The sequence below is a fragment of the Phyllobates terribilis genome, unplaced genomic scaffold (assembly GCF_046119375.1).
Source record: "Phyllobates terribilis strain yellow unplaced genomic scaffold, ASM4611937v1 Scaffold_1__5_contigs__length_1240528914, whole genome shotgun sequence".
Lineage (NCBI taxonomy): Eukaryota > Metazoa > Chordata > Amphibia > Anura > Dendrobatidae > Phyllobates > Phyllobates terribilis.
In genome coordinates this window covers 607,755,518-607,770,699 of record NW_027362761.1, presented here as the reverse complement: position 1 = coordinate 607,770,699, position 15,182 = coordinate 607,755,518, and positions in this window count along the sequence as shown.

Below are 15,182 nucleotides of genomic sequence, written 5' to 3'. Positions count from 1 at the left end.
TCAGACATTTCTTGGCACTGTTATTCGCACACTGTAGTGCACTATTATTCAGGTATTACTTGGCACTGGTATTCGCACACTGTAGTATACTATTTTTCAGACATTGCTAGTCACTGTTATTCGCACACTATATTACACTATTATTCAGACATTACTTGGCACTGTTATTCGCACACTGTATTACACTATTATTCAGACATTACTTGGCACTGTTATTCGCACACTGTATTACACTATTATTCAGGCATTACTTGGCACTGTTATTCACACTGTATTACACTATTATTCAGGCATTACTTGGCACTGTTATTCGCACACTGTAGTTCACTATTATTCAGACATTACTTGACACTGTTATTCGCACACTGTATTACACTATTATTCAGGCATTACTTGGCACTGTGATTCGCACACTGTATTACACTATTATTCAGACATTACTTGGCACTGTTATTCGCACACTGTATTACACTATTATTCAGACATTACTTGGCACTGTTATTTGCACACTGTATTACACTAATAATCAGGCATTACTTGACACTGTTATTCGCACACTGTATTACACTATTATTCAGACATTACTTGACACTGTTATTCGCACACTGTTTTACACTATTATTCAGACATTACTTGGCACTGTTATTCACACACTGTATTACACTATTATTCAGGCATTACTTGGCACTGTTATTCGCACACTGTATTACACTATTATTCAGACATTACTTGGCACTGTTATTCACACACTGTATTACACTATTATTCAGGCATTACTTGGCACTGTTATTCGCACACTGTATTACACTATTATTCAGACATTACTTGGCACTGTTATTCGCTCACTGTATTACACTATTATTCAGACATTACTTGGCACTGTTATTCACACACTGTATTACACTATTATTCAGGCATTACTTGGCACTGTTATTCGCACACTGTATTACACTATTATTCAGGCATTACTTGGCACTGTTATTCGCACACTGTATTACACTATTATTCAGACATTACTTGGCACTGTTATTCGCACACTGTATTACACTATTGTTCAGGCATTACTTGGCACTGTTATTCACACACTGTATTACACTATTGTTCAGACATTACTTTACACTGTTATTCGCACACTGTATTACACTATTGTTCAGACATTACTTGACACTGTTATTCGCACACTGTATTACACTATTGTTCAGACATTACTTGACACTGTTATTCGCACACTGTATTACACTATTGTTCAGACATTACTTGACACTGTTATTCGCACACTGTATTACACTATTATGCAGGCATTACTTGGCACTGTTATTCGCACACTGTATTACACTATTATTCAGGCATTACTTGGCACTATTATTCGCACATTGTAGTTCACTATTATTCAGACATTACTTGACACTGTTATTCGCACACTGTATTACACTGTTATTCAGGCATTACTTGGCACTGTTATTCGCACACTATATTACACTATTATTCAGACATTACTTGGCACTGTTATTCGCACACTGTATTACACTATTATTCAGGCATTACTTGGTACTGTTATTTGCACACTGTAGTTCACTATTATTCAGACATTACTTGGCACTGTTATTCGCACACTGTATTACACTATTATTCAGACATTATTTGGCACTGTTATTCGCACACTGTATTACACTATTATTCAGGCATTACTTGGCACTGTTATTTGCACACTGTAGTTCACTATTATTCAGACATTACTTGGCACTGTTATTCACACACTGTATTATACTATTATTCCGGCATTACTTGGCACTGTTATTCACACACTGTATTACACTATTATTCAGACATTACTTGACACTGTTATTCGCACACTGTATTACACTATTATTCAGACATTACTTGACACTGTTATTCGCACACTGTATTACACTATTATTCAGACATTACTTGACACTGTTGTTCGCACACTGTATTACACTATTATGCAGGCATTACTTGGCACTGTTATTCGCACACTGTATTACACTATTAATCAGGCATTACTTGACACTGTTATTCGCACACTGTATTACACTATTATTCAGACATTACATGACACTGTTATTCGCACACTATATTACACTATTTTTAAGGCATTACTTGGCACTGTTATTCGCACACTTTATTACACTATTATTCAGACATTACTTGGCACTGTTATTCGCACACTGTATTACACTATTATTCAGACATTACTTGGCACTGTTATTCGCACACTGTATTACACTATTATTCAGGCATTACTTGGCACTGTTATTCGCACACTGTATTACACTATTATGCAGGCATTACTTGGCACTGTTATTCGCAAACTGTATTACACTATTATTCAGACATTACTTGGCACTGTTTTTCGCACACTGTATTACACTATTATTCAGCCATTACTTGGCACTGTTTTTCGCACACTGTAGTACACTATTTTTCAGGCATTACTTGGCACTGTTATTCGCACACTGTAGTTCACTGTTATTCAGACATTACTTGGCACTGTTATTCACACACTGTATTACACTATTATTCAGACATTACTTGGCACTGTTATTCGCACACTGTAGTACACTATTTTTCAGGCATTACTTGGCACTCTTATTCGCACACTATAGTTCACTATTATTCAGACATAACTTGGCACTGTTATTCGCACACTGTAGTACACTATTATTCAGGTATTACTTGGCACTGTTATTCGCACACTGTATTAGACTATTATTCAGGTATTACTTGGCATTGTTATTCGCACACTGTATTACAATATTTTTCAGGCATTACTTGGCACTGTTATTCGCACACTGTAGTTCACTATTATTCAGACATTACTTGGCACTGTTATTCTCACACTGTATTAAACTATTATTCAGGCATTACTTGGCACTGTTATTTGTACACTGTATTACACTATTATTCACACATTACTTGGCACTGTTAGTCGCACACTGTATTACACTATTATTCAGGTATTACTTGGCACTGTTATTCGCACACTGTATTACACTATTATTCAGGCATTACTTGGCACTGTTATTCGCACACTGTATTACACTATTAATCAGGCATTACTTGGCACTGTTATTCGCACACTGTAGTACACTATTTTTCAGGCATTACTTGGCACTGTTATTCGCACACTGTAGTTCACTATTATTCAGACATTACTTGGCACTGTTATTCGCACACTGTATTACAATGTTATTCAGACATTACTTGGCACTGTTATTCGCACACTGTATTACACTATTATTCAGACATTACTTGGCACTGTTATTCGCACACTGTAGTACACTATTATTCAGACATTACTTGGCACTGTTATTCACACACTGTATTACACTATTATTCAGACATTACTTGGCACTGTTATTCGCACACTGTAGTTCACTATTATTCAGGTATTACTTGGCACTGGTATTCGCACACTGTATTACATTATTATTCAGACATTTCTTGGCACTGTTATTCGCACACTGTAGTACACTATTATTCAGGTATTACTTGGCAATGGTATTCGCACACTGTAGTACACTATTTTTCAGACATGACTTGGCACTGTTATTCGCACACTGTATTACACTATTAATCAGACATTACTTGGCACTGTTATTCGCACACTGTATTACACTATTATTCAGACACTACTTGGCACTGTTATTCGCACACTGTATTACACTATTATTCAGACATTACTTGGCAATGTTATTCGCACACTGTATTACACTATTATTCAGACATTACTTGGCACTGTTATTCGCACACTGTATTACACTATTATTCAGACATTACTTGGCACTGTTATTCACACACTGTATTACACTATTGATCAGGCATTACTTGGCAATGTTATTCGCACACTGTATTACACTATTGTTCAGGCATTACTTGGCACTGTTATTCACACACTGTATTACGCTATTATTCAGGCATTACTTGGCACTGTTATTCGCACACTGTTTTACACTATTATTCAGACATTACTTGGCACTGTTATTCGCACACTTTATGGCACTATTATTCAGGCATTACTTGGCAATGTTTTTCGCACACGGTATTACGCTATTATTCAGACTTTACTTGGCACTGTTATTTCCACACTGTATTACACTATTATTCAGGCATTACTTGGCACTGTTATTCGCACACTGTATTACACTATTACTCAGGCATAACTTGGCATTGTTATTCACACACTGTATTACACTATTATTCAGGCATTACTTGACATTGTTATTCGCACACTGTATTACACTATTATTCAGACATTACTTGGCACTGCTATTCGCACACTGTTTTACACTATTATTCAGACATTACTTGGCACTGTTATTCGCACGCTGTATTACACTATTATTCAGACATTACTTGGCACTGTTATTTGTACACTGTATTACACTATTTTTCAGGAATTACTTGGCACTGTTATTCGCACACTGTATTACACTATTATTCAGATATTACTTGACACTGTTATTCGCACACTGTAGTATACTATTATTCAGACATTACTTGGCACTGTTATTCGCACACTGTTTTACACTATTATTCAGACATTACTTGGCACTGTTATTCACACACTGTATTACACTATTATTCAGGTAATACTTGTCACTGTTATTCGCTCACTGTATTAAACTATTTTTCAGGTATTACTTGGCACTGTTATTCGCACACTGTAGTTCACTATTATTCAGACATTACTTGACACTGTTTTTCGCACACTGTAGTTCACTATTATTCAGGTATTACTTGACACTGTTATTCGCACACTGTATTACACTATTATTCAGGTATTACTTGGCACTGTTATTCGCACACTGTAGTAGACTATTTTTCAGGCATTACTTGGCACTGTTATTCGCACACTATAGTTCACTATTATTCAGGTATTACTTGGCACTGTTATTCGCACACTGTATTACACTATTATTCAGGTATTACTTGGCACTGTTATTCGCACACTGTATTAGACTATTATTCAGGCATTACTTGGCACTGTTATTCGCACACTGTATTACACTATTAATCAGGCATTACTTGGCACTGTGATTCGCACACTGTAGTACACTATTTTTCAGGCATTACTTGGCACTGTTATTAGCACACTGTAGTTCACTATTATTCAGACATTACTTGGCACTGTTATTCGCACACTGTATTACAATGTTATTCAGACATTACTTGGCACTGTTATTCGCACACTGTATTACACTATTATTCAGACATTACTTGGCACTGTTATACACACACTGTATTACACTATTATTCAGATATTACTTGACACTGTTATTTGCACACTGTATTACACTATTATTCACACATTACTTGGCACTGTTATTTGTACACTGTATTACACTATTATTCAGGCATTACTTGGCACTGTTATTCGCACACAGTATTACACTATTATTCAGGCATTACTTGGCACTGTTATTCGCACACTGTTTTACACTATTATTCAGGCATTACTTGGCACTGTTATTCGCACACTGTATTACACTATTATTCAGGCATTACTTGGCATTGTTATTTGCACACTGTAGTACACTATTTTTCAGGCATTTCTTGGCACTGTTATTCGCACACTGTAGTTCTCTATTATTCAGGTATTACTTGGCACTGTTATTCGCACACTGTAGTACACTATTTTTCAGGCATTACTTGACACTGTTATTCGCACACTGTAGTTCACTATTATTCAGGTATTACTTGGCACTGGTAGTCGCACACTGTATTACACTATTATTCAGACATTACTTGGCACTGTTATTCGCACACTGTAGTACACTGTTCTTCAGGTATTACTTGGCACTGGTATTCGCACACTGTATTACACTATTATTCAGACATTACTTGGCACTGTTATTCGCACACTGTATTACACTATTATTCAGACATTACTTGGCACTGTTATTCGCACACTGTATTACACTATTATTCAGGCATTACTTGGCACTGTTATTCACACAATGTATTACACTATTATTCAGGCATTACTTGGCACTGTTATTCGCACATTGTAGTTCACTATTATTCAGACATTACTTGACACTGTTATTCGCACACTGTATTACACTATTATTCAGGCATTACTTGGCACTGTTATTCGCACACTGTATTACACTATTATTCAGACATTACTTGGCACTGTTATTCGCACACTGTATTACACTATTATTCAGGCATTACTTGGTACTGTTATTTGCACACTGTAGTTCACTATTATTCAGACATTACTTGGCACTGTTATTCGCACACTGTATTACATTATTATTCAGACATTATTTGGCACTGTTATTCGCACACTGTATTACACTATTATTCAGGCATTACTTGGCACTGTTATTTGCACACTGTAGTTCACTATTATTCAGACATTACTTGGCACTGTTATTCGCACACTGTAGTACTCTATTATTCAGGTATTACTTGGCACTGTTATTCGCACACTGTATTAGACTATTATTCAGGTATTACTTGGCACTGTTATTCACACACTGTATTACACTATTCCGGCATTACTTGGCACTGTTATTCACAAACTGTATTACACTATTATTCAGACATTACTTGACACTGTTATTCGCACACTGTATTACACTATTATTCAGACATTACTTGACACTGTTATTCGCACACTGTATTACACTATTATTCAGACATTACTTGACACTGTTATTTCCACACTGTATTACACTATTTTTCAGGCATTACTTGGCACTGTTATTCGCACACTGTATTACACTATTATGCAGGCATTACTTTGCACTGTTATTCGCACACTGTATTACACTATTAATCAGGCATTACTTGACACTGTTATTCGCACACTGTATTACACTATTATTCAGACATTACTTGGCACTGTTATTCGCACACTGTATTACACTATTATTCAGACATTACTTGGCACTGTTATTCGCACACTGTATTACACTATTATTCAGACATTACTTGACACTGTTATTCGCACACTATATTACACTATTTTTAAGGCATTACTTGGCACTGTTATTCGCACGCTTTATTATGCTATTACTCAGACATTACTTGGCACTGTTATTCGCACACTGTATTACACTATTATTCAGACATTACTTGGCACTGTTATTCGCACACTGTATTACACTATTATTCAGGCATTACTTGGCACTGTTATTCGCACACTGTATTACACTATTATGCAGACATTACTTGGCACTGTTATTCGCAAACTGTATTACACTATTATTCAGACATTACTTGGCACTGTTTTTCGCACACTGTATTACACTATTATTCAGCCATTACTTGGCACTGTTTTTCGCACACTGTAGTACACTATTTTTCAGACATTACTTGGCACTGTTATTCGCACACTATAGTTCACTATTATTCAGACATTACTTGGCACTGTTATTCGCACACTGTAGTACACTATTATTCAGGTATTACTTGGCACTGTTATTCGCACACTGTATTAGACTATTATTCAGGTATTACTTGGCACTGTTTTTCGCACACTGTAGTACACTATTTTTCAGGCATTACTTGGCACTGTTATTCGCACACTGTAGTTCACTGTTATTCAGACATTACTTGGCACTGTTATTCGCAAACTGTATTACACTATTATTCAGACATTACTTGGCACTGTTTTTCGCACACTGTATTACACTATTATTCAGCCATTACTTGGCACTGTTTTTCGCACACTGTAGTACACTATTTTTCAGACATTACTTGGCACTGTTATTCGCACACTATAGTTCACTATTATTCAGACATTACTTGGCACTGTTATTCGCACACTGTAGTACACTATTATTCAGGTATTACTTGGCACTGTTATTCGCACACTGTATTAGACTGTTATTCAGGTATTACTTGGCACTGTTTTTCGCACACTGTAGTACACTATTTTTCAGGCATTACTTGGCACTGTTATTCGCACACTGTAGTTCACTGTTATTCAGACATTACTTGGCACTGTTATTCACACACTGTATTACACTATTATTCAGACATTACTTGGCACTGTTATTCGCACACTGTAGTACACTATTTTTCAGGCATTACTTGGCACTGTTATTCGCACACTATAGTTCACTATTATTCAGACATTACTTGGCACTGTTATTCGCACACTGTAGTACACTATTATTCAGGTATTACTTGGCACTGTTATTCGCACACTGTATTACACTATTATTCAGGTATTACTTGGCACTGTTATTCGCACACTGTATTACACTATTTTTCAGGCATTACTTGGCACTGTTATTCGCACACTGTAGTTCACTATTATTCAGACATTACTTGGCACTGTTATTCTCACACTATATTACACTATTATTCAGGCATTACTTGGCACTGTTATTTGTACACTGTATTACACTATTATTCACACATTACTTGGCACTGTTAGTCGCACACTGTATTACACTATTATTCAGGTATTACTTGGCACTGTTATTCGCACACTGTATTACACTTTTATTCAGGCATTACTTGGCACTGTTATTCGCACACTGTATTACACTATTAATCAGGCATTACTTGGCACTGTTATTCGCACACTGTAGTACACTATTTTTCAGGCATTACTTGGCACTGTTCTTAGCACACTGTAGTTCACTATTATTCAGACATTACTTGGCACTGTTATTCGCACACTGTATTACAATGTTATTCAGACATTTCTTGGCACTGTTATTTGCACATTGTAGTACACTATTTTTCAGGCATTTCTTGGCACTGTTATCGCACACTGTAGTACACTATTTTTCAGGTATTACTTGGCACTGTTATTCGCACACTGTAGTACACTATTTTTCAGGCATTACTTGGCACTGTTATTCGCACACTGTAGTTCACTATTATTCAGGTATTACTTGGCACTGGTAGTCGCACACTGTATTACACTATTATTCAGACATTACTTGGCACTGTTATTAGCACACTGTAGTACACTATTTTTCAGACATTACTTGGCACTGTTATTCCCACACTGTATTACACTATTATTCAGACATTACTTGGCACTGTTATTCGCACACTGTATTACACTATTATTCAGACATTACTTGGCACTGTTATTCGCACACTGTATTACACTATTATTCAGGCATTACTTGGCACTGTTATTCGCACACTGTATTACACTATTATTCAGACATTACTTGGCACTGTTATTCGCACACTGTATTACACTATTATTCAGGCATTACTTGGTACTGTTATTTGCACACTGTATTACACTATTATTCAGACATTACTTGGCACTGTTATTCGCACACTGTATTACACTATTATTCAGGCATTACTTGGTACTGTTATTCGCACACTGTATTACACTATTATTCAGACATTACTTGGCACTGTTATTCGCACACTGTATTACACTATTATTCAGGCATTACTTGGTACTGTTATTTGCACACTGTAGTTCACTATTATTCAGACATTACTTGGCACTGTTATTCGCACACTGTATTACACTATTATTCAGACATTATTTGGCACTGTTATTCGCACACTGTATTACACTATTATTCAGGCATTACTTGGCACTGTTATTTGCACACTGTAGTTCACTATTATTCAGACATTACTTGGCACTGTTATTCGCACACTGTATTACACTATTATTCAGACATTATTTGGCACTGTTATTCGCACACTGTATTACACTATTATTCCGGCATTACTTTCACTGTTATTCACACACTGTATTACACTATTATTCAGACATTACTTGACAATGTTATTCGCACACTGTATTACACTATTATTCAGACATTACTTGACACTGTTATTCGCACACTGTATTACACTATTATTCAGACATTACTTGACACTGTTATTCGCACACTGTATTACACTATTTTTCAGGCATTACTTGGCACTGTTATTCGCAAACTGTATTACACTATTAATCAGGCATTACTTGACACTGTTATTCGCACACTGTATTACACTATTATTCAGACATTACTTGGCACTGTTATTCGCACACTGTATTACACTATTATTCAGACATTACTTGGCACTGTTATTCGCACACTATATTACACTATTATTCAGACATTACTTGGCACTGTTATTCGCACACTGTAGTACACTATTATTCAGGCATTACTTGGCACTGTTATTCACACACTGTATTACACTATTATTCAGGCATTACTTGGCACTGTTATTCGCACACTGTATTACACTATTATGCAGGCATTACTTGGCACTGTTATTCGAAAACTGTATTACACTATTATTCAGACATTACTTGGCACTGTTTTTCGCACACTGTATTACACTATTATTCAGCCATTACTTGGCACTGTTTTTCGAACACTGTAGTACACTATTTTTCAGGCATTACTTGGCACTGTTATTCGCACACTGTAGTTCACTGTTATTCAGACATTACTTGTCACTGTTATTCACACACTGTATTACACTATTATTCAGACATTACTTGGCACTGTTATTCGCACACTGTAGTACACTATTTTTCAGGCATTACTTGGCACTGTTATTCGCACACTATAGTTCACTATTATTCAGACATTACTTGGCACTGTTATTCGCACACTGTAGTACACTATTATTCAGGTATTACTTGGCACTGTTATTCGCACACTGTATTAGACTATTATTCAGGTATTACTTGGCACTGTTATTCGCACACTGTATTACACTATTTTTCAGGCATTACTTGGCACTGTTATTCGCACACTGTAGTTCACTATTATTCAGACATTACTTGGCACTGTTATTCTCACACTGTATTAAACTCTTATTCAGGCATTACTTGGCACTGTTATTTGTACACTGTATTACACTATTATTCACACATTACTTGGCACTGTTAGTCGCACACTGTATTACACTATTATTCAGGTATTACTTGGCACTGTTATTCGCACACTGTATTACACTATTATTCAGGCATTACTTGGCACTGTTATTCGCACACTGTATTACACTATTAATCAGGCATTACTTGGCACTGTTATTCGCACACTGTAGTACACTATTTTTCAGGCATTACTTGGCACTGTTATTCGCACACTGTAGTTCACTATTATTCAGACATTACTTGGCACTGTTATTCGCACACTGTATTACAATGTTATTCAGACATTACTTGGCACTGTTATTCGCACACTGTATTACACTATTATTCACACATTACTTGGCAATGTTATACACACACTGTATTACACTATTATTCAGATATTACTTGACACTGTTATTTGTACACTGTATTACACTATTATTCACACATTACTTGGCACTGTTATTTGTACACTGTATTGCACTATTATTCAGGCATTACTTGGCACTGTTATTCGCACACAGTATTACACTATTATTCAGGGATTACTTGGCAGTTTTATTCGCACACTGTATTACACTATTATTCAGACATTACTTGGCACTGCTATTCGCACACTGTATTACACTATTATTCAGGCATCACTTGGCACTGTTATTCGCACACTGTATTACACTATTATGCAGGCATTACTTGGCACTGTTATTCGCAAACTGTATTACACTATTATTCAGACATTACTTGGCACTGTTTTTCGCACACTGTATTACACTATTATTCAGCCATTACTTGTCACTGTTTTTCGCACACTGTAGTACACTATTTTTCAGGCATTACTTGGCACTGTTATTCGCACACTGTAGTTCACTGTTATTCAGACATTACTTGGCACTGTTATTCACACACTGTATTACACTATTATTCAGACATTACTTGGCACTGTTATTCGCACACTGTAGTACACTATTTTTCAGGCATTACTTGGCACTGTTATTCGCACACTATAGTTCACTATTATTCAGACATTACTTGGCACTGTTATTCGCACACTGTAGTACACTATTATTCAGGTATTACTTGGCACTGTTATTCGCACACTGTATTACACTATTTTTCAGGCATTACTTGGCACTGTTATTCGCACACTGTAGTTCACTATTATTCAGACATTACTTGGCACTGTTATTCTCACACTGTATTACACTATTTTTCAGGCATTACTTGGCACTGTTATTCGCACACTGTAGTTCACTATTATTCAGACATTACTTGGCACTGTTATTCGCACACTGTATTACACTATTATTCACACATTACTTGGCACTGTTACTTGTACACTGTATTACACTATTATTCAGATATTACTTGACACTGTTATTTGCACACTGTATTACACTATTATTCACACATTACTTGGCACTGTTATTTGTACACTGTATTACACTATTATTCAGGCATTACTTGGCACTGTTATTCGCACACAGTATTACGCTATTATTCAGGCATTACTTGGCACTTTTATTCGCACACTGTATTACACTATTACTCAGACATTACTTGGCAATGTTATTCGCACACTGTTTTACACTATTATTCAGGACGTATTTGGCACTGTTATTCGAGTACTGTATTACACTATTATTCAGGCATTACTTGGTACTGTTATTCGCACACAGTGTATTACACTATTATTCAGGCATTACTTGGCACTCTTATTCACACCTTGTATTACACTATTATTCAGACATTACTTGCCACTGTTATTCACACACTGTATTACACTATTATTCAGGCATTACTTGGCACTGTTATTCGCACACTGTATTACACTATTTTACAGGCTTCACTTGGCACTGTTATTTATACACTGTAGTACACTATTATTCAGACATTACTTGGCACTCTTATTTGCACACTGTATTACACTATTATTCAGGCATTACTTGGCACTGTTATTCACACCTTGTATTACACTATTATTCAGACATTACTTGGCACTGTTATTCGCACACTGTAGTCCACTATTATTCAGGCATTACTTGGCACTGTTATTCACAGACTGTATTACACTATTATTCAGGCATTTCTTGGCACTGTTATTCGCACACTGTATTACACTATTATTCAGGCATTACTTGGCACTGTTATTCACACACTGTATTACACTATTATTCAGGCATTTCTTGGCACTGTTATTCGCACACTGTAGTCCACTATTATTCAGGCATTACTTGGCACTGTTAGTCGCACACTGTATTACACTATTATTCAGGCATTACTTGGCACTGTTATTCGCACACTGTATTACACTATTATTCAGGCATTACTTGGCACTGTTATTCGCACACTGTAGTCCACTATTATTCAGGCATTACTTGGCACTGTTATTCGCACACTGTATTACACTATTATTCAGGCATTACTTGGCACTTTTATTCGCACACTGTAGTTCACTATTATTCAGACATTGCTTGACACTGTTTTTCGCACACTGTAGTTCACTATTATTCAGGTATTACTTGACACTGTTATTCGCACACTGTATTACACTATTATTCAGACATTACTTGACACTGTTTTTCGCACACTGTAGTACACTATTATTCAGGTATTACTTTTCACTGTTATTCGCTCACTGTATTAAACTATTTTTCAGGCATTACTTGGCACTGTTATTCGCACACTGTAGTTCACTATTATTCAGACATTACTTGACACTGTTTTTCGCACACTGTGGAACACTATTATTCAGGTATTACTTGGCACTGTTTTTCGCACACTGTAGTTCACTGTTATTCAGACATTACTTGACACTGTTTTTCGCACACTGTAGTTCACTATTATTCAGACATTACTTGACACTATTTTTCGCACACTGTAGTTCACTATTATTCAGGTATTACTTGACACTGTTATTCGCACACTGTATTACACTATTTTTCGGGCATTACTTGGCACTGTTATTCGCACACTGTAGTTCACTATTATTCAGACATTACTTGTCACTGTTATTCGCTCACTGTATTAAACTATTTTTCAGTCATTACTTGGCACTGTTATTCGCACACTGTATTACACTATTATTCAGACATTACTTGACACTGTTTTTCGCACACTGTAGTACACTATTATTCAGGCATTACTTGGCACTGTTATTCACACACTGTATTACACTATTATTCAGACATTACTTGACACTGTTTTTCGCACACTGTAGTACACTATTATTCAGGCATTACTTGGCACTGTTATTCGCACACTGTATTACACTATTTTTCGGGCATTACTTGGCACTGTTATTCGCACACTGTAGTTCACTATTATTCAGACATTACTTGGCACTGTTATTCGCACACTGTAGTACACTATTATTCAGACATTACTTGGCACTGTTATGCGCACACTGTATTACACTATTATTCAGACATGACTTGGCACTGTTATTCGCACACTGTAGTACACTATTATTCAGACATTACTTGGCACTGTTAATAGCACACTGTAGTACACTGTTATTCACACATTACTTGGCACTGTTATTCACACACTGTATTACACTATTATTCAGACATTACTTGGCACTGTTATTCGCACACTGTAGTACTCGATTATTCAGACATTACTTGGCACTGTTATTCGCACACTGTAGTACACTATTATTCAGACATTACTTGGCACTGTTATTCGCACACTGTATTACACTATTATTCAGACATTACTTGGCACTGTTATTTGCGCACTGTAGTTCACTATTATTCAGGTATTACTTGGCACTGGTATTCGCACACTGTATTACATTATTATTCAGACATTTCTTGGCACTGTTATTCGCACACTGTAGTACACTATTATTCAGGTATTACTTGGCAATGGTATTCGCACACTGTATTACACTATTAATCAGACATTACTTGGCACTGTTATTCGCACACTGTATTACACTATTATTCAGACATTACTTGGCACTGTTATTCGCACACTGTATTACACTATTATTCAGGCATTACTTGGCACTGTTAGTCGCACACTGTATTACACTATTATTCAGACATTACTTGGCAGTGTTATTCACACACTGTATTACACTATTAATCAGGCATTACTTGGCAATGTTATTTGCACACTGTATTACACTATTGTTCAGGCATTACTTGGCACTGTTATTCACACACTGTATTACGCTATTATTCAGGCACTACTTGGCACTGTTATTTCCACGCTGTATTACACTATTATTCAGGCATTACTTGGCACTGTTATTCGCACACTGTATTACACTATTATTCAGGCATAACTTGGCATTGTTATTCACACACTGTATTACACTATTATTCAGGCATTACTTGACACT